Source organism: Ovis aries, chromosome 8, assembly GCF_016772045.2.
Source record: "Ovis aries strain OAR_USU_Benz2616 breed Rambouillet chromosome 8, ARS-UI_Ramb_v3.0, whole genome shotgun sequence".
Classification (NCBI taxonomy): Eukaryota; Metazoa; Chordata; class Mammalia; order Artiodactyla; family Bovidae; genus Ovis; species Ovis aries.
In genome coordinates, this window is record NC_056061.1 from 56,642,547 (window position 1) to 56,664,213 (window position 21,667).

Below are 21,667 nucleotides of genomic sequence, written 5' to 3' on the forward strand. Positions count from 1 at the left end.
GCTGGGGAACTAGATCCCGCATCCATGCCACAAATACGATTCCAAGAGACATAGCTAAGAATTGTTCATGCTAATTCACTTCATTCATGTCCGACTCTTTGTGACTCCATGGACTGTAGCCTGCCATGGGATTCTCCAGGCAAGAATATGGGAGTGGGTTGCCACCCTTTCCTCTGGGGCAGCTTCCTGACCCAGGGATTGAACGTGCAACTCTTATGTCTTTAGTGCCACCTGATTTGGCCACCTGAGGCAAACAGCTGACTCACTGGAAGAGACCCTGATGCTGGAAAGATTGAGGGCAGGAGAAGAAGTGGGTGACAGAGGATGAGATGGTTGGATGGCACTACCAACCCAATGGCCATGAATTTGAGCAAACTCCTGGAGATATGAAGGGACAGGAAAGCCTAGCCTGCTGCAATCCATGGAGTTGCAAAGAATCTGACATGACTTAGCAACTGAACAACAACAAAGTGCCCCCCAGGAAGCCCCAAATAAATAATAAATTAATATTTAAAAAAAACAAACAAAAAAACCCCCTAGGACACATCCAAACGAAAGACTGGGTGAAGGAAGGGTTTATTATTCGCAGCAAGCAAGGAAAACACTGGGAATCTTTCTTAAAACAGTGTCTCCCCAAACAGGAAAACTGAGGAAGTTTTAAACTAAGAATATTAGCATATTCTGGAGGAAGCAATGGCACCCCACTCCAGTACTCTTGCCTGGAAAATCTCATGGACGGAGGATCCTGGTGGGCTGCAGTCCATGAGGTCGCTAAGAGTCGGACACGACTGAGCAACTTCACTTTCACTTTTCACTTTTCACTTTCCACTTTCATGCATTGGAAAAGGAAATGGCAACCCACTCCAGTGTTCTGGTCTGGAGAATCCCAGGAATGGGGGAGCCTGGTGGGCTGCCATCTATGGGGTCGCACAGAGTCGGACACGACTGAAGTGACTTAGCAGCAGCAGAAGCAGTATTTGCATATTCATGAGGGGACTTGAGCAGAGGAAAATTCAGAAAATAATTGGGGCACAGGTCAATAGGTCCAAGCTGTAGTAGACGGAACTCTGGAGGGTCACTGTTATTCTGTCCTCCACTGGGTAGGGGGTCTTAGAGCCTCCAGAACTCAAAAACAGTATCAGATTGTTATGTTCCTCCTCCTTTGAGGAGGAACTAGGACTTGTGTTTTAAGGCTCAACTATTGTTTCTTGACTGCTATTCCTTTGTTCTTGCATGCCCTTACTTTCCTTAAGATCTGTGATTTCTGAGACCTGTTTAAGGGCAAGCATTCTGAGTGACTTGAGTACAAACCACATTGCAGCCAAGCCTCAGTTCAGTTCAGTCGCTCAGTCGTGTCCAACTCTTTGCGATCCCAATGAACTGCAGCACACCAGGCCTCCCTGTCCATCACCAACTTCCAGAGTTTACTCAAGCTCACGTCCACTGAGTCAGTGATGGCATCCAACCATCTCATTCTCTGTCATCTGCTTCTCCTCTCACCTTCAATCTTTCCCGGCATCAGGGTCTTTTCCAATGAGTCAGTACTTCACATCAGGTGGCCAAAGTATTGGAGTTTCAGCTTCAGCATCAGTCCTTCCACTGAATGTTCAGGACTGATTGCCTTTACGATGGACTGGTTGGATCTCCCTGCAGTCCAAGGGACGCTCAAAAGTCTTCGCCAACACCACAGTTCAAAAGCATCAATTCTTCAGCACTTAGCTTTCTTTATAATCCAACTCTCACATCCATAGATGACTATTGGAAAAACCACAGCTTTGACTAGATGGACCTTAGTTGGCAAAGTAATGTCTGCTTTTTAATATGCTGTCTAGGTTGGTCATAGCTTTTCTTCCAAGGAGCAAGTGATTTTAATTTCATGGCTGCAGTCACTATCTGCAGTCATTTTGGAGCCCCCAAAAATAAAGTCAGCCACACTGTTCCCACTGTTTCCCCATCTATTTGCCATTAAGTGATGGGACTGGATGCCATGATCTTCGTTTTCTGAATGTTGAGCTTTAAGCCAACTTTTTCACTCTCCTCTTTCATTTTATCAAGAGGCTCTTCAGTTCTTCTTCACTTTCTGCCACAAGGATGGTGTCATCTGCATATCTGAGGTTATTGATATTTATCCCAGCAATCTCGATTCCAGGTTGTGCTTCATCCAGCTCAGTGTTTCTCATGATGTACTCTGCATAGAAAGTTAAATAAGCAGGGTGACAATATACAGCCTTGACATACTTCTTTCCCTATTTGGAACCAGTCTGTTGTTTCATGTCCAGTTCTAACTGTTCCTTCCTGATCTGCATACAGATTTCTCAAGAGGCAGGTCAAGTGGTCTGGTATTCCCATCTCTCGAAGAATTTTCCACCATTTGTTGTGATCCACACAGTCAAAGGCTTTGGCGTAGTTAATAAAGCAGAAGCAGATATTTTTCTGGAACTCTCTTGCTTTTTCCATGATCCAACGGATGTTGGCAATTTGATCTCTGGTTCCTCTGGCTTTTCTAAATCCAGCTTGAACATCTGAAAGTTTTCAGTTCACGTATTGCTGAAGCCTGGCTTGGAAAATTTTGAGCATTACTTTACTAGTGTGTGAGATGAGTGCAATTGTGCAGTAGTTTTAGCATTCTTTGGCATTGCCTTTCTTTGGGATTGGAATGAAAACTGACCTTTTCCTGTCTTGCGGCCGCTGCTGAGTTTTCCAAATTTGCTGGCATCTGAGTACAGCACTTTCACAGCATCATCTTTCAGGATTTGAATAGCTCAACTGAAATTTCATCACCTCTGCTAGCTTTGTTCCTAGTGATGCTTCCTAAGGCCCACTTGACTTCACATTTCAGGATGTCTGGCTCTAGGTGAGTGATCACATCATCATGATTATTTGGGTCGTGAAGATCTCTTTTGTATAGTTCTGTGTATTCTTGCCACCTCTTCTTAATATCTTCTGCTTCTGTTAGGTCCATACCATCTCTGTCCTTTATTGTGCCCATCTTTGCATGAACTATTCCCTTGGAATCTCTAATTTTCTTGAAGAGATTGCTGCTGCTGCTGCTAAGTTACTTCAGTCGTGTCCGACTCTGTGCAACCCCACAGATGGCAGCCCACCAGGCTCCCCCGTCCTTGGGACTCTCCAGGCAAGAACACTGGAGTGGGTTGCCATTTCCTTCTCCAATGCATGAAAGTGAAAAGTGAAAGGGAAGTCACTCAGTCGTGTCCGACTCTTTGCGACCCCGTGGACTGCAGCCTACCAGGTCCCTCCATGCTAGCCTTTCCCATTCTATTCTTTTCCTCTTTTTGCATTGATCACTGAGGAAGGCTTTCTTATATCTCCTTACTATTCTTTGGAACTCTGCATTCTAATGGGTGTATCTTTCCTTTTCACTTCTCTTCTTTTCACAACTATTTGTAAGGCCTCTTCAAACAACCATTTGGTCTTTTTGCTTTTCTTTCTCTTGGGGATGTTCTTGATCTCTGCCTCCTGTACAATGTTATGAACCTCTGTCCATAGTTCTTCAGGCACTCTGTCTATCAGATCTAATTCCTTCAATCTATTTGTCACTTCCACTGTATAATCATAAGAGATTTGATTTAGGTCATGCCTGAATGGTTTTCCCTACTTTCTTCATTTTAAGTCTGAATATGGCAATAAGGAGTTCATGATCTGAGCCACAGTCAGCTCCCAGTCTTGTTCTTTGCTGACTGTATAGAGCTTCTCCATCTTTGGCTGCAAAGAATATAATCAATCTGATTTCAGTATTGACCATCTGATGATGTCCACGTGTAGCGTTATCTCTTGTGTTGTTGAAAGAGGATGTTTGCTGTGATCAGTGCATTCTCTTGGCAGAACTCTATTAGCCTTTGCCCTGCTTCATTCTGTACTCCAAGGTCAAATTTGTCTGTTACTCCAGGTATTTCTTAACTTCCTACTTTTGCACTCCAGTCCCCTACAGATCACAAAATGACTTAGGCTTAAGCCAAAACTGAGTTCTCTTATGTCAAGAAGCCATTCTGCTTCTCTTTCTTCAGGGACTCTCTAACCATCTGCTTACAGATCTAGAAGGGAAACATGTCATACAGCTTCTGACTATACTCAGGGCTGTATTTAAATCATTCTCAAAAGATGTCTGATCTATAGTAATCATAATTCATAGACACTTTACAGCTTCCTGTGGTTAGGTATTTCAGAATGCCACAAATAAACTCTTATAAAGTACTTCCTTTTCTTCAGCTTTATTCTTCATGTATAATAGCAACTTTTTCTTTGCCATAAAGTTTATATATATATAATTTTATTTCTTTATTTATTTTTTACTGTACTGGGTCTGGTTGCTGCTCAGGCTTTTCTCTAGCTGCAGTGGTCACGGAGCGGGAGCTACTGTCTAGTTGTGAAACCATTAACCATAGATTGTGCTGGGACTTGAACCCATGTGCTGGGACTTGAACCCATCCAAAACCCAGTTTGGGACTCAAACCCACGTGGCTGAGACTCAAACCCAGTCAAAACCCATGGTACCTGGTTTCAGAACCTAATGAACCTCAGGTCCTTAATGTCTCATTACAGAAAGAATTCAGGTTATTCCACAAAGTGATAGGCAAGAAGTGGATTTAATCAGATACAGAGAGAAGCACATTCCACAGACAAGAGTGTGGGCCATTGCAAAGGGCGAGTGCAGCCCTGAAATGTGACAGTGTTAGTTTTTATAGGCTGGGTAATTTAATATGCTAATGAGTGGGCAGGTTATTCCAACTGTTTTGGGGAAGGGTCAGAGATTTCCAGGATTTGGGCCACTTCCCATTCCTTGGTATTTTAACAGTGCTTTGAAAACAGAAGCAGAAGATATTAAGAAGTGGCAAGAATACACAGAAGAATTGTACAAAAAAGATCTTCACGACCCAGATAATCACGATGGTGTGATCATGCACCTAGAGCCAGACATCTTGGAATGTGAAGTCAAGTGGGCCTTAGAAAGCATTGCTAGGAACAAAGCTAGTGGAGGTGATAGAATTCCAGTTGAGCTATTTCAAATCCTGAAAGATGATGCTGTGAAAGTGCTGCACTCAGTATGCCAGCAAATTTGGAAAACTCAGCAGTGGCCACAGGACAGGAAAAGGTCAGTTTTCATTCCAATCCCAAAGAAAGGCAATGCCAAAGAATGCTCACACTACCGCACAATTGCACTCATCCCACGTGCTAGTAAAGTAATGCTCAAAATTCTCCAAGCCAGGCTTCAGCAATACGTGAACCATGAACTTCCTGATGTTCAAGCTGGTTTTAGAAAAGGCAGAGGAACCAGAGATCAAAGTGCCAACATCCACTGGATCATGGAAAAAGCAAGAGAGTTCCAGAAAAACATCTATTTCTGCTTTATTGACTATGCCAAAGCCTTTGACTGTGTGGATCACAAGAAACTGTGGAAAATTCTGAGAGAGATGGGAATACAGACCACCTGACCTGCCTCTTGGGAAATCTGTATGCAGGTCAGGAAGCAACAGTTAGAACTGGACATGGAACAACAGACTGGTTCCAAATAGGAAAAGGAGTATGTCAAGGCTGTATATTGTCACCCTGCTGATTTAACTTCTATGCAGAGTACATCATGAGAAACGCTGAGCTGGAAGAAGCACAAGCTGGAATCCAGATTGCTGGGATAAATATCAATAACCTCAGATATGCAGATGACACCACCCTTATGGCAGAAAGTGAAGAGGAACTCAAAAGCCTCTTGATGAAAGTGAAAGAGGAGAGTGAAAATGTTGGCTTAAAGCTCAACATTCAGAAAACGATCATGGCATCTGGTTCCATCACTTCATGGGAAATAGATGGGGAAACAGTGGAAACAGTGTCAGACTTTATTTTTTGGGGGCTCCAAAATCACTGCAGATGGTGACTGCAGCCATGAAATTCAAAGACACTCCTTGGAAGAAAAGTTATAACCAACCTAGATAGCATATTCAAAAGCAGAGACATTACTTTGCCGACTAAGGTCCGTCTTGTCAAGCCTATGGTTTTTCCTGTGGTCACATATGGATGAGAGAGTTGGACCGTGAAGAAGGCTGAGTGCTGAAGAATTGATGCTTTTGAACTGTGGTGTTGGAGAAGACTCTTGAGAATCTCTTGGACTGCAAGGAGATCCAACCAGTCCATTCTGAAGGAGATCAGCCCTGGGATTTCTTTGGAAGGAATGATGCTAAAGCTGAAACTCCAGTACTTTGGCCACCTCATGCGAAGAGTTGGCTCATTGGAAAAGACTCTGATGCTGGGAAGGATTGGGGGCAGGGGGAGAAGGGGACGACCGAGGATGAGATGGCTGGATGGCATCACGGACTCGATGGACGTGAGTCTGAGTGAACTCCGGGAGTTGGTGATGGACAGGGAGGCCAGGCGTGCTGCGATTCATGGGGTCGCAAAGAGTAGGACAAGACTGAGCAACTGAACTGAACTGAACTGAACTGTCATGGCACTTCTGGGTGTGTCATTTCAGTTGCTGATTGAGGATCAAGATCTAGATCTCCCATCTTGGTCCCATTTGATTCTAATCAGTTTATGCTGTGTCCTTGGGCTATATCATTTTTTCAAAAGTTGTGCCCTGTCCCTTTCCCTCCTGTTACAGTTGTGGTGTGGGGGCTTCTCATTGTGGTGGCTTCTCTTGTTTCCGAGCACAGGCTCTGAGGCACATGGTCTTCCATAGTTGTGGCACATAAGCTCAGTAGTTGTGGCTCATGGGCTTAGTAGCTCCCCGGCATGTGGGATCTTCCTGGGTCAGAGATGAAACCTATGTCTTTGGCATTGGCAGGCAGATTTTTTGCCACTGACCCATCAGGGACTCCCTGGCCACAAAGTTTTATAGTTGTGTCTCCCTTCTCCTCGCCATCTTATTATCAGTTTGGGGGCAGGGCTTGGCATACTTCTATGTGTTAAAGGTTATCACCACCACCACATAGCCATCCCCAATATTCATAATGATGGGACTTAATAAATTGTCTAGTAAAAATAGTAGACTTGGCATCTAAAAATCAAGATGTGTTCTGGTTTAAGGTGGTGTCTATAATAGAGTGGATGCTTGGTAAATATTTGTTCTCTTAGTTCCTTTTCTCTGTGAGGCTGGTGATTTACTGACTCAGCCTCAGTTTGCTTTACTATAAAATGTGAGAAGAAAATACTTTCTGGGATAATATGGATATTGAAAACACTAACCCTATGAAACATTACAAAATTGCAAATTATATGAGGAAATAAGGATTTAAATATATATTTAAAAAGTACAAATGACTGTACAAATTAAAAGATCAGAGAATCAACATCTGCAATTTTCTTTTCACCACCTACATCTAGATTTTGGAGCAGAAGTGTTAACTCTACTTAATAAACACAGACCCCAAGGTCTCTACTGAAGACCAGCTTCTCTTCATTCAAGTCAAAAGGCATTTCAGCAGTGACCTCCAGTGAATTCTAAATGAGGGTCCTGACTTGTGCTGAAATTTGCATTGGAGCTTTTTCAAAATAGGCAAACAAAAAACTTTTTTAATGTGCTTCATTATAAATACTATTTGGCTGTCAATCAAATATTGTGAGTAACTTTGCTCAACTGTGTAGAGACTATACATAGATTTTTTTGCCCCAGGCATTAAAATTTATTTATTTATATTTATGAATATATATATGTATGTATGTATGTATATTATTTATTTACTTTGGCAGCACCGGGTCTTAGTTGTGGCACTCAGGATCTTTTAGTTACAGCATGAAGAATCTTTAGTTGCGACATGTGGGATCTAGTTCCCTGAACAGGAATCGAACCCAGACCCCTACATTGGGATCATGGAGTCTTAGCCACTGGACCACGAGGAAAGTCCCCAGGCTTTTTAATTTAATTTAAATGTTATTTTATTTTTTATCAGTGGTTGAAAGCAGCACAGCTCTATTTTATATTAGAATCTGAAGACTGAAAGTTCACTTAAATAGTTATTATTTCAAATCTCAGAGAAAAAGTATTTGGCTTTAATTAGTACAAATACATTTTAGTATTTACTTTTAGAAGTAAACTCAATAAATACTTTGCTGTTGTCTTTAACGGCAATATTTTGACTGATCAGTAATGTCCCTGTTTTATTTTCTCAGTTTGCTGTTGGAAGGGCAAAGCAGCCACAGATGATGTGTAAATCAGTGGGAACTGGAAGGGATCCCATCAAACTTTGTTTACAAAACAGAAACATGGCCAGCCAGCAAGCTCTTGTTTTCTCTGATTCCTGTTTCAAGCTACGTAAGTGAAGACCAGAAACAGCTTAGTTTTACCCAAAAGTACACAAGAGTCCTGTCCCAGGGCAATATGGAATCTCTAGCTCTCTGTCTTACTCTGTACTGTGCTCAGTGCTCAGTCGTGTCCAACTCTTTGTGATCCTCTGGACTATAGCCCACCAAGCTCCTGTGTCCATGGGATTTTCCAGGCAAGAATACTGGTGTAGGTTGCCATTTCCTATTCCAGGGGAATAATCCCAACCCTCTGAGAAATCTGTATGCAGGTCAAGAGGCAACAGATAGAACTGTACATGGAACAAAAGACTGGTTCCAAATCGGGAAAGGAATATGTCAAGGCTGTATATTGTCACCTTGCTTATTTAACTTTTATGCAGAGTACATCATGTGAAATGCCAGGCTGGATGAAGCACAAGCTGGAATCAAGATTGCTGGGAGAAATATCAATAACCTCAGATATGCAGATGACACCACCCTTATGGCAGAAAGCAAAGAACTGAAGAGCCTCTTGATGAAAGTGAAAGAGGAGAGTGGAAAAGTTTGCTTAAAACTCAATATTCAGAAAACTGAGATCATGGTATCTGGTCCCATCATTTCATGGCAAATAGATGGGGAAACAATGGAAACAGTGAGAGACTTTATTTTCCTGGGCTCCAAAAATCACTGCAGATGGTGACTGCAGCTGTGAAATTAAAAGATGCTTGCTCCTTGGAAGAAAAGCTATGACCAACCTAGACAGCATATTAAAAAGCAGAGACATTACTTTGCCAACAAAGGTCTGTCTAGTCAAAGCTATGGTTTTTCCAGTAGTCATGTACGGATTTGAGAGTTGTATATAAAGAAAGCTAAGTGCTGAAGAATTGATGGTTTTGAACTGTGATGTTGCAGAATACTCTTGAGAGTCTCTTGGACTGCAGGGAGATCCAACCAGTCAATCCTAAAGGAAAGCATTTCTGAATATTCATTGGAAGGACTGATGCTGAAGCTGAAACTCCAATACTTTGGTCACCTCATGTGAAGAACTGACTGTGGAAAAGACTCTGATGCTGGGGAAGATTGAAGGCGGGAGAAGGGGACAACGGAGGATCAGATGACTGAATGGCATCACCGACTCAATAGACATGAGTTTGAGTAAGCTCTAGGAGTTGGTGAAAAACATGGAAGCCTGGCATGCTGCAGTCCATGGGTTGCAATGAGTCAGACATGACTGAGCAACTGAACTGAACTGATTCCCAACCCAGGGATCAAACCCGAGTCTCCTGTGTCTCCTGCATTGGCAGGAGGATTCTTTACCACTACATCACCTGGGAAGCCTAATCTAGTCCACAGGAAACTTTCTAGTCTTGCCTCCCCACAGGACTTCACACTGGTCCACTATATATTAGTAATGTAATGATCAGAACAAGTGAGAGGAATTCACAAATACCTTTATGTCTCTTAAGGCCTAACCCAGAGTGTGGGAGATAAACTAAAATTTCAGGGCCTGCTAACTTGGTTAAGTATCTGTGAGTGCAGTGGCTCAAGGGATGGAAAGTTACCCAAGGGAAAGATTAAATTTCTGCAATTTACAACCCAATCACTAAAAAACAATCGTGAACTCATGCTACATTCAGTCTCAGAGAATTAATCGACTACCCTTAGGGTAATGAGTCATATCTCATTTTGCTGTTATTTAGCACCATTTCTACTCCCTTTGATTCTCTCCCTTTCTTTCATTGCAGGTATCAGATGAATGAGAGCTACATTTTCTTCATTTTTGCTTGCCAGAAGGCTTCCAAGTAGAGCTTAGGTTCTGTCAATGAGATGCACAAGTGCATGAATTAGAAGGTATAAGAGAGATAGAAGCCGTTCCTCCTTCTCCAGCAGTGGTGGTGAACATGTGAGTTTAAGATGGGGCTCTTTACAACACCTTCCATATTTCCTGTCCTCCCAGTCACCCCAGTGTGTGGGGTGGGCGGTGGGGGGCGGGAGCAACCACAATGATTGATTTCAGACCTTTTATCTTCTTGTTTCTGCATGAAAGCAAGAACTTTCAGATTCAGGTTTTCAGATGTTTTTTGTTGTTGATGTGGACCATTTTTAAAGTCTTTACTGAATTTGTTGCAATATTGCTTCTGTTTTTTATGTTTTGTGTTTTTGGCCATGAGGCATGTCAGATCTTAGTTACCCAACCAGGGATGGAACCGGTACTCCCTGCACTGGAAGGCGAGGTCCTAACCACTGGACTGCCAGGGAGGCCTTCCCTCAGATTCGCTTTCAGTGAATCTGAAAACTGGTGGTAGTGCCTCTGACTTTCACTCCTTAAACCCTTTCACAAGTTTATAAGTACTACCTACTTCTTGGTATTAAATACCTTTAGCTTTAATATTTAAATTGCTTTCTATTTGAGGGACTTCCCTATTGCTCAGATGGTAAAGAATCTGCCTGCAATGCAGGAGACCCAGGTTCAATCCCTGGGTCAGGAAGATTCCCTGGAGAAGGAAATGGCAACCCACTCCAGTATTCCTATCTGGAGAATCCCAGAGACAGAGGAACCTGGCAGGATACAGTCCATGGGGGTTACAAAGAGTTGGACACAACTAAGCAACTAACACATACTATGTTCTTGACTGAGCCTCGACTGCATATAGAAATAGGATCTAATTCAGCTTTGTATTTTCTGTAATTCTCAACAAGTATTTGTCAATAGAGTGAGCAGGATGATTGAAGAGATCTTATTTATGTACCATATTCTAATAATTTTATTTGTCATAAAGTCCTTTCTGGTATCACGGTATTTCTTACAATGGTGCACATCATTATTTTCACATCTAAAGCTCAAGCAAAAGAGTCTTCCTAAGGGATTAGTACAGAGTATTATCACTCACTGCCATCTGGCTGTCTGAGATAAACAAGATCTTAGTTGAGATAAACAGCCCTTGCCAGTTTAACATCATGTACAATGGAGCACTTGGGTAACATCTCTTAGTAAATAATTTCAAGAGCATAGGTAAACTAAAATAATCAGAAAATAGTGTGTTTTGAATATTTACTATCATTTTTTCAAATAAAAAGCTTATTGAGGTATAACTCACATACCATACCATTCATCCATTTAAAGGATACAATTCAATGATTTTTAGTATATTCATAGAGTTGGGCAACCATCACCACAATCTAATTTTAGAACATTCTCAGCATTCCAAAAAGAAACCCTGAAACCACCATCCCTTCCCCTGCCTCCCAGCCACAAATCTACTTTATATTTCTATGGATATGCATATTCTGGACATTCCTAATTTCTCCACATCCTCACCAATATTTGGTTTTGTTTGTATTTTGATTACAGCCATCCTAGTCGGTATCTCATTGTGGTTTTGATTTGCATTTTCTTAATGATTAATGATGTTGAAGAGCTTTTCACTCGCTTATTGGCCATTTGTATATCTATTTTGGTGAAGTGTCTGTTCAAATTATTTATCCTTTAATTGTTTATTTTTGTTGTTGTTTTCATTATTATCGAGTTATAAGAGTTTTAAAAATATATATTCCAGATACAAGTCCCTACCAGATATATGATTTGCAAATATTTTGTTTCACTGTATAGCTTGCATTTTCACCTTCTTAGACGTGTCTGTGATACAGTCCAATTTTGATACTTTTCTGTTCTATCATTTTTGTTTTTCATTTTATATTTAAGAAATCATTGCCTACCCAAGGCATAAAGATTGATCCTTACATTTTCTTTCTAAGAGTTTTATACTTACTATCATTTTAAATTTAATTTATTTGACTATCATTTCTATTATTTTTAATAGTAGCTGGACTCAATCACCACCTTTCAAAATTCCCTGAAGTTCAACAATTGGCTACTGCAATTTGGTATAAGCCAGCTCCAGCACACCATTATTACCAAGAATGTGCCTTGCTGGGTGGTCCTAGAAAAAAGACAAATTAAAATTCTGATAAAACTCATCCATGAAGGCAGGGGTGCCCAGGTAAATCTAACTCTGCTCTGAAAACTAGTCTTCCTAAAGGTAACTAGAAAAATAATCTAAGGCTAATTCCATGAGAAGTCTCGGAATTCTGTAGTCTTAACTACAGAAGCTGTAGTTAATAAGAATGGGATTCCTTTGGACTAACTGGGAAGACAAGTTGGGGTGGTGGTGATGGCAGCATTAGATCAACCTGTATTTTATAAAATTCCTCAAGAGGTTAGGAGACAGGAAAGTAGGTTTTAACTGTAGAGAAAGGGCACTGACTGGTAGGAAATAGATGTGGCAGGGAGCCCAAGTCATTAAATAGAGTTCAGAGCCAGCTTCCACACTTTGTCACTGGATAGATCACCAGTCTGTGCAGAGTATGAAATCAAAGTCAAATGATACTAGATATTCTAAATTACATACACTGACTGGCAAGGAATATGAAAAACTGGAGGAGATACCAAGAATACCAGATTTCAGGGTTAACAAGAAAAAGGACTGAAGGACATCTGGTTCTGATAGAATATCATTTGAGATACTCTGGATGACTCCCCTTCACAACATCAACTCCTTGATCCCCTGCTGCCAAAAACAACTAGACTTACTGCATGAACTGCCTAGAAATATTTTCAATATTTCACGGAGCTGGCAAGACAGCAAGGAATCTATAGAAACAACAACAAAGAAAGAAAAAAGAAAAGACTCTGAAAAGGTAACTGATCTGTAAGACTGATTTTTACAGTAAGAATCAACTTAAGGGACCTTGAATTTACATTTTGAAAATTACACGCTGAGCAAAGGATAGCAGATAAAGCCAAGGATCTATGGGAAATCACTGCAGAGATCTGAGACTCTAATGAACAATACCATCATTATAAGAATGAGCAAAGGAATTCTCTGGTGGCTCAGTGGTAAAGAAACTGCCTGCCAGTGCAGGAGACACATTTTGATCCCTGGTCTGGAAAGATCCCACATGTCACAGAGCAACTAAGACCGTGGGCCTCAACTATTATGCCTGTGCCCTACATCCCCGGAGCCACAGCTATGGAGCTTATGAGACACAGCTACTGAAGCCTGTCCTCTACAACAAGATAAACCACCACAATGAGAAGCCCATGCTCTGCAACCAGAGAGTACCTTTGCTTGCCACAGCTAGAGAAAAGCCCATTCAGCAGCATAGATCCAGTGCAGCCAAAAATAAAATAAATAAATAGATAGAATTAAAAAAAAAAAAAGAATGAGCAAGAAATAAATCAACCTTAAAGAACCTGAAGCAAGCCCTAACGTGAGTTTGAAGCCAATTTCAAGCTACTTATGTGTATGGTTGCTGGACATAGCAAATAAAAATAGAGGATGCCCAGTTAAATTTAAATTTCAGCTAAATGAACAGTTTGTTAGTATATGTTCCAAATATTTCACTAAAAAGTATTTGTTATCTGAAATCTAGACTTAACTATGTGTCCTGTGTTTTGTTTGGCAACCATACCTACTTGGTATGAAGCATCCAGTAGCAAATGTAAACTGTTCCTGATTAATAGTGCCCCCTGGTGACATAGAAACAAACTCATATCCTTTTAGGAGGACTGTAACTTCAATGAACTTCAAGACTGTAACTTCAACTGTACAAAAAAGATCTTAATGACCCAGATAACCACGATACAGCCAGGCATCTTGGAGAGTGAAGTCAAGTGAGCTTTAGGAGCATCTCTACGAACAAAGCTAGTAGAGGTAATGGAATCCCAGCTGAGCTATTTCGAGTCCTTAAAGATGATGCTGTGAAAGTGCTGTACGCAATATACCAGCAAACTTAGCAGTAGCCTCAGGACTGGAAAAGGTCAGTTTTCATTCCAATCCCAAAGAAAGGCAATGCCAAAGAATGCTCAAACTACTGCACAATTGCACTCATCTCACAAGCTAGTAAAGTAATGCTCGGAATTCTCCAAGCCAGGCTTCAACAGAACATGAACTGAAAACTTTAATATGTTCAAGCTGGATTTAGAAAAACTAGAGGAACCAGAGATCAAATTCCCAACATCCACTGGATCATTGAAAAAGCAAGAAAGTTCCAGAAAAACATTTACTTCTGCTTTATTGATTTATTATTTTTTAGCCTTTGACTGTGTGAATCACAACAAATGGTGGAAAATTCTTAAAGAGATGAGAACACTAGATCACCTGACTACCCCCTGAGAAATCTGTATGCAGGTTAGTAAGCAACAGTTAGAACCAGACATGAAACAATGAACTGGTTCCAAGTTGGGAAAGGAGTACAGCAAGGCTGTATATTGTCACCTTGCTTATTTAACTTATATGCAGAGTACATCATGAGAAATGGCGGACTGGATAAAGCACAAGCTGGAATCAAGATTGCTGGGATAAATATCAATAACCTCAGATGTGCAGATGACACCACCCTTATGGCAGAAAGCAAAGAGGAACTGAAGAGCTTCTTGATGAAAGTGAAAGAGGAGAGTGGAAAAGTTTGCTTAAAACTCAACATTCAGAAAACTAAGATCATGCTATCTGGTCCCATCATTTCATGGCAAATAGATGGGGAAACAATGGAAATGGTGAGAGACTTTATTTTCTTGGGCTCCAAAAATCACTGCAGATGGTGACTGCAGCCATGAAATTAAAAGATGCTTGCTCCTTGGAAGAAAAGCTATGACCAACCTAGACAGCATATTAAAAAGCAGAGACATTACTTTGCCAACAAAGGAAAGCTATGGTTTTTCTAGTAGTCATGTATGGATTTGAGAGTTGGGCCATAAAGAAAGCTGAGCCCCAAAGAACTGATGCTTTTGAGCTGTGGTGTTGGAGAAGACTCTTGAGAGTCTCTTCGACTACAAGGAGATACAATCAGTCCATTGTAAAGGAAATCATTCCTGAATATTCACTGGAAGAACTGATGCTGAAGCTGAAGCTCCAATACTTTGGCCATCTGATGGGAAGAACTGACTCACTGGAAAAGACCCTGATGCTGGGAAAGATTGAAGGCAGGAGGAGAAGGGGACAACAGAGGGTGAGATGGTTGGATGCATCACTGACTAGATGGACAAGAGTTTGAGCAAGCTCCTGGAGTTGGTGATGGACAGCGAAGCCTGGTGCGCTATAGTCCATGGGGTCGCAAAGAGTCGGACACGACCTGACTGAACTGAACTTCAAGCCAGGTTTCTAAGAATTTACTTAGACTAAAATCTAACACAAGCTCATAATTTTTCTAAAAAATCACAAAATATGTAAGAATAAAAAGGAAATATAAGTATGAATCAGAAAAAGCCAGGAAGTATAATCAAATCCACAAAGGCTTTAGAAATTATAATTACCACATTTAGAATATAAATAACATGATTAATATGTCTAAAGAATTAAAGAGACCTGAAAACATGAGCAACAACCTAGAAAAAATATGAGTAGATGTGAAAGAAAAACAAATAGAGGTCTATGAAAGAATGAAAAATATAATGCCTGAGATTCAAAACTCAACGGCTGGGTAAATGACCTAGTAGACGAAGCTGTAGGAAGGGTTAGTGAACTGGAGTAAACCTTTGAAGAACCTATCCAAAATGAAGCCCAGAGAGACCAAGAGATGAAGAGTAATATACAGAGGTTAAAATTAATTGAAGACAAGCAGGATTTCTAACACAAGTCAATTAGAGTTCTAGAAGAAGGAAAGAGGATGAGGAATAGGCAATAATACAGGAAACAATGGTTGGATAGCTTCTTAAATTGTTGAGAGATATCAATTCTCAGATTCAGGAAGACCCATGTTTCCTAGAAGATAAGGACAATAAACTCATGTCTAGATCCAGAAAAGCAAAACTATAGTACTCCAAAGACAAAGAGATGATTTTTTGAAACTGTTGGAGAAAAGAAAGATTATTAAGCAATACTGATAGCATGTAATTGAGGTAAAGTTGCCGGTAAATTTCTTGATTTTGTTAAGATTCGCTCAAAATCTTGGGGTCCGTTACTTTAAGATTCAACCATAGGAATTATGGAAGGCAAATCTCTCTAATGGACACAAGGCAAATATCAAGAAAAAGTATAACTACTCAAAGGTTTTGGTGAGGAAATCACTGCATTGTCAACTCAAAAATATTGCTTAAAATTAGCTGGGGGGCTTCCCTGGAGGTCCAGTGGTTAAGATCCCAGGATTCCAGCACAGAGGGTGTGGGTTTGATCCCTGGTCAGGGAGTTAAGATTCCATATACCTTTAAAGACTTTAAAAATGGTTCATGTAAAAAAATCTTTAAAAATAAAAAATAATATTACCTGGAAATTGCCTAGATTTTCCATTTTTATAGCATAGATGAGATAAGGCTTTGGTGTGTCAGTGTGGATCAGTCAACTTGTCATTTATTTTGGAAGAAAAAACAATTAAGTCTGTCTTAAGTATTAAGCGAAGTGCTCAGCTTCCTTAAGGTGCTAACTATCTATCATGGAAGGTAGAAAATTTTACTACTGCAGAAGAAAATAAATTTCAGAGTATTTTTAGCGTAGAAAATATTCCTATTTGGTTGGAAAGATCAGATAAAGGAGACATATGAGATGGACATTTAAGGAAGAACTGAAATAATTTTAACAGGTAACGAAGAAGACATTTTAGGTGAAGTTTACATCATACACAAGAAAATAGTTGTTGGAAGTCTTCAAGGACACTTAGAGAACAGCCAATTATTACTTCACTGGATGTATTTGAAAGACTTTTAAACTTTCTTTTTTTATTATTTCTTGTATCATCTAATTCTTACATTAGTCATAGAAAATCTCATACTGTCGATTATACTCTGATTGGCATGCAAATAAGATTAGTCTTGCTAGTGAAGTCTTAGGCAATGTTGTTTTAAATATCAATTATGCAGCTCAAACCGAGAAATACTTATATCAAGTATGCCATAAGATGACTAAATTTAGAAAGATGCGAAATCTGCTAAGACAGAATATAATATATATTAATATCTTCCTGAAAATAATTATAGCACACATTTAAAGTCAAAAATAACAAATTTAAACATCAACTACATTAATACTTTCTAGCACATTAACAGGGCTTCCTGGGTAGCTCAGCTGGTAAAGAATCCCCCTGCAACAGGGCAATGAAACCAACAAATAATAATATATATACAGCCCTTGTTGATATACGGCAGAAGCCAATACAATATTGTAAAGCAATCGTCCTTCAATTAAAAAAAAATACAGCCTTGATGACCCTGGAAAGTAGAAATTGACATAGTTCTTAACATTTTCCTTTTAGTATTTAGGAGGTCTTACTGGCAAGTAACAACAAATTAATGCAGAATGTTCTATTGAAAAGTAAAATGGTAGCTTACATGATGTGTATGATACCAAAAATAGCCAAGGAAACATACAGTTTCAAGCTAAGAAATCTTATAAACTATCAAATGAGAAACTAATCCCCAGCACTAATCAAATTCAGGAAGCACAATTAGAGCTGTTAAGTCTAATCTTCCAATTTGGCTTATGCCCAAAATGTGGTCAGGAGCACTAACTACTTTAGGGTATAAAAATAGACATGGTCTCAAAATCAATAATTTAAGAGCATCATTATTTCTGAGAAATGATACAAACTAGCATATTCATTATAAGTAAATGTTTCCTTTTCACTTGACTGAAGAAGAATCATGATCTTAAATTCCTTCTTACAGTGATTCTTTCTTATCCTTCAGTTCAGTTCAGTCGCTCAGTCGTGTCCGACTCTTTGCGACCCCATGAATCGCAGCACACCAGGCCTCCCTGTCCATTACCAACTCCTGGAGTTCACTCAGACTCACGTCCATCGAGTCCGTGATGCCATCCAGCCATCTCATCCTCTGTCATCCCCTTCCCCTCCTGCCCCCAATCCTTCCCAGCATCAGAGTCTTTCCCAGTGAGTTAACTCTTCGCATGAGGTGGCCAGAATGAAAGAAATGTAGTAACTTGGGCTTCCCTGATAGCTCCATTGGTAAAGAATCTACCTGCAATGCAGGAGACCTGGGTTTGATTCCTAGGTCAGGAAGATCTGCCGGAGAAAGGATAGTATTCTCCAGTATCCTGGCCTGGAGAATCCCATGGACTATATTGTCCGAAGAGTCAGATGTGACTTTCACTTTTTTACTTCCATGTAATAATCCAGGCAGTTGATGAAATTTTTAAAAAAAAATTTTTTAATCATTATCACAAAGATGGTGAAAGTGTTTCAGCCATAGTTCCCCAAGTCCATACACTCTTCCTGAATGAATAAACCCATAATTTCAATGACATCTATAAAACTTCCAAATCACCAAGATTCTTCCTTCAGTGTCATCTTCTCCTTCCAGCAAATAACTTCACCTATTTTCATTAGGAAAACTGACATCTTTAGAGAGTTGTTTCCTTAACTACATGCTCATCCAAATACCTACCTACCTATACCAAATACCTACCCACCTACATGAACTTGCTTCCCACCTATCTCTCTTATCTAAGATCAGTGCCTTCATTTTGTTCTGACTTTATACTCCTAATGTTACTCAATTGAATTTTGTCTTTATTGCTTTTTAAATTAATTTTTATTGGAGTATAATTGATTTAATGTTGTGTTAGTTTCTGCTGTATAGCAAAATGAATCAGCTATGCATGGAAGCTAAGTCGTTTCAGTTGTGTCTAACTCTATGCAACCCTATGGACTGTAGCCTGTCAGGTTTCTCTGTCCATGGGATTCACCAGACAAGAATAATGGAGTGGATTGCTCTGCCCTCCTCCAGGGGGTTATTCAGAACCCAGGGATTGAACTCACATCTCTTCCATCTCCTGAATTGGCAGGCAGGTTCTTTACCACTAGGACTACATGGGAAGCCCACATATCTCCTTTATTGTATCTCTCTCTTTCCATAAGCATTTAAATGGAACCCAGTTGAATGTCACTCCTACTCCTTAAGATTCAGTGAAACTGGCTTTCACATGAAGGCATGTTTGAGAGTTCAAATTCTTAGGTGCTTGCAGCCATAGGACCAACCCTTCCAGCCTCTGAGCCCAGGAATCCTTGCGTGCTTTCTGTTCCTCAGCCTTTTCTTTAGTTTCACAACAAACTCACTCACACTTAAGATCAGTGAACTCAATTACTGACTCTCCTGGGGATGTCTGAGAGATGCAGGACAGGTCCCATCAGCCAGCGCACACTTGCTGCCGTCTTGCTCACTCAACTCACCTCTGTGTCCATCATCTCACTGCATGTCCTTTTCTGGGTTGCTTGGGAGCACCCAGTTCACCTCACTTCTACATCTTTGTGCCAGCCAATCAATTTTCTCTTTCTCCACATTGCTGATTGCTAAGTTTCACCAACTATTGTCTCGAAATCTCTTAAATCTATGACTTTTGATTTTATTTCTAGGACATCACCTTAGGTTGGATTTCTGACCCTCACACGTGGATTACTGGAACTCCTCAGTGAACTAATGACATGGGGTTTGGACTCTGCTCTCCCTCATAAATCCTGCACAGACCTTAATGATGTGTCTTTCTAAAGTCACACTTCACCAAGTCACTTCCAAGGGCAATTCTTTAACAAACCCCAATTCTTATGTAATAAAAATCCCAATTGCTTAGTCTGGCAAATAATTTAAGACCGTCAATAATATGGTCCTAAACTAACTTTCTCACCTTATCTCCCAGTCCTCTGACACCTGATCCAGTCACACTGGTAGACCCACTGTCTTTTGCATCTATTTCTATCATCTTGCCTCCCAAACATTGAATGTGTTACTCACACCACCCCTCCATGCTCCAGTTTCCTTAATCCACTCATTTTCAGATCTGGTTTCAAATATTGCTTCGTCTTTCAAGACTTTCCTGGTTCTCTAAGCCCATAGAAATCGTTGAACATATGATCTCATTTCTTTCCACTTGTATGAGAATGATAATTGTTTCTGTTTGCCGGGGCTGAGTGGTTTCCCAGGACATGGGACTTTTCAGTGCTAAAAGTGAATAGTCCTGGGTACACTGGACAGTTGGTCACTCTACCTGTAATTATTATGGTGCTTGCAATATATGTGGCAAGGGGCCTGGGGCAGGAAAGGAAGGCCATGCTTTTTGTACATGCCTCCTATGGAAATTTAGATGGCAGGGCTAGCCACAGAAAACTCCAGGGAGGGAAAAAGAAGGTGGTAAGGACACTTTTCTCTTTTCAGAGCATATATTTTTTGGCCATGCCCACCACGCAGCATGTGGGGCCTTAGTTCCCTGACCAGAGATCAAACTTGCACCATGTGCTTTGGAAGCTTGGAGTCTTAACTGCTGGGCCACAAGGGAGGTCCCTGATAAGAACATATTTTGGATCTAAGGATAGGCCAAGTGGGCTGAGACCTTCAGATAAACACATAGCCAAAGGGACTCCACTGCTGCAGTTTTCCTTATTCTCTCTCTCTCTCTCTTTTTAAGGAATTAAGAAAAACAAAGAGGAATAAAAAGATACATTCTGAGTAAACAAGTTTTAATAAGGCGCCAACTGGGTGGGAAAATCACAAATCTTAGAACTGAAGGGAAAATTTAAACAGGTAAACAACTTTTTCCTTTTATTGTTTCCTTGGAAACAGAATCAGAGCTATTCACTACCAGGAGAATTAAATGAAACCTAGAAGTTAAGGTCAGACTTTCTGGAGGTTTTCTGATGCCAAGTTGAAATCCAAGGTGAGTTATGAAGGTTTGGTAATACAGCAGCATATTAACCAGTCAGAGAATTCGGTTAGAGATTTCTAATATGTTCATGTTGTATTTTTTGAGAATATTCAGATCTATTACAAAACAATTACAATATAATCATTTCCTCTGTTACAGAAGAAAAGATGGAATGAATGAATAAAGATGTATTATGTACAGATCAGTGATTAGCAAGTGAAGCTGCTGCTGCTGCTGCTGCTGCTGCTAAGTCGCTTCAGTTGTGTCCAACTCTGTGCGACCCCATGGATGGCAGCCTACCACGTTTCCCCATCCCTGGGATTTTCCAGGCAAGAACACTGGAGTGGGTTGCCATTTCCTTCTCCAAGCAAGCAAAGCATGTACATGTTAAATGTAGATGCCTTTTAAAAGGAATGGAAGAACCAACAAGTATCTAAAAATCATGAGGTATTAGATGTATACCAGGAACCTGTGGCCAGGAATACTTGTCCCTGTATCTTTCTATCAGAGCAGGTATGTCAGTGGCTTAAGGAATATGCTAGAGATTGCTTGATCCTCAATTCTGGTTCTCATAAGAAGAGAAACCACACCATAAGGAGAGAAAGCTGATGGAGCAGCAGAGAGAGACAGCGTGCATGAATATTGCACTCTCTAAGACGCAGGTAGGGCAGCCCATCACCCAAGTCACATCCAACTCTAAGTCTATTAAGGTACTCCTTTTCTTTCCCCTTTTTCCTTACTGTAGTTTTAAATTGATTAGATAAACTCTGTGACATGAGCATTTTAATTTGGTTTGG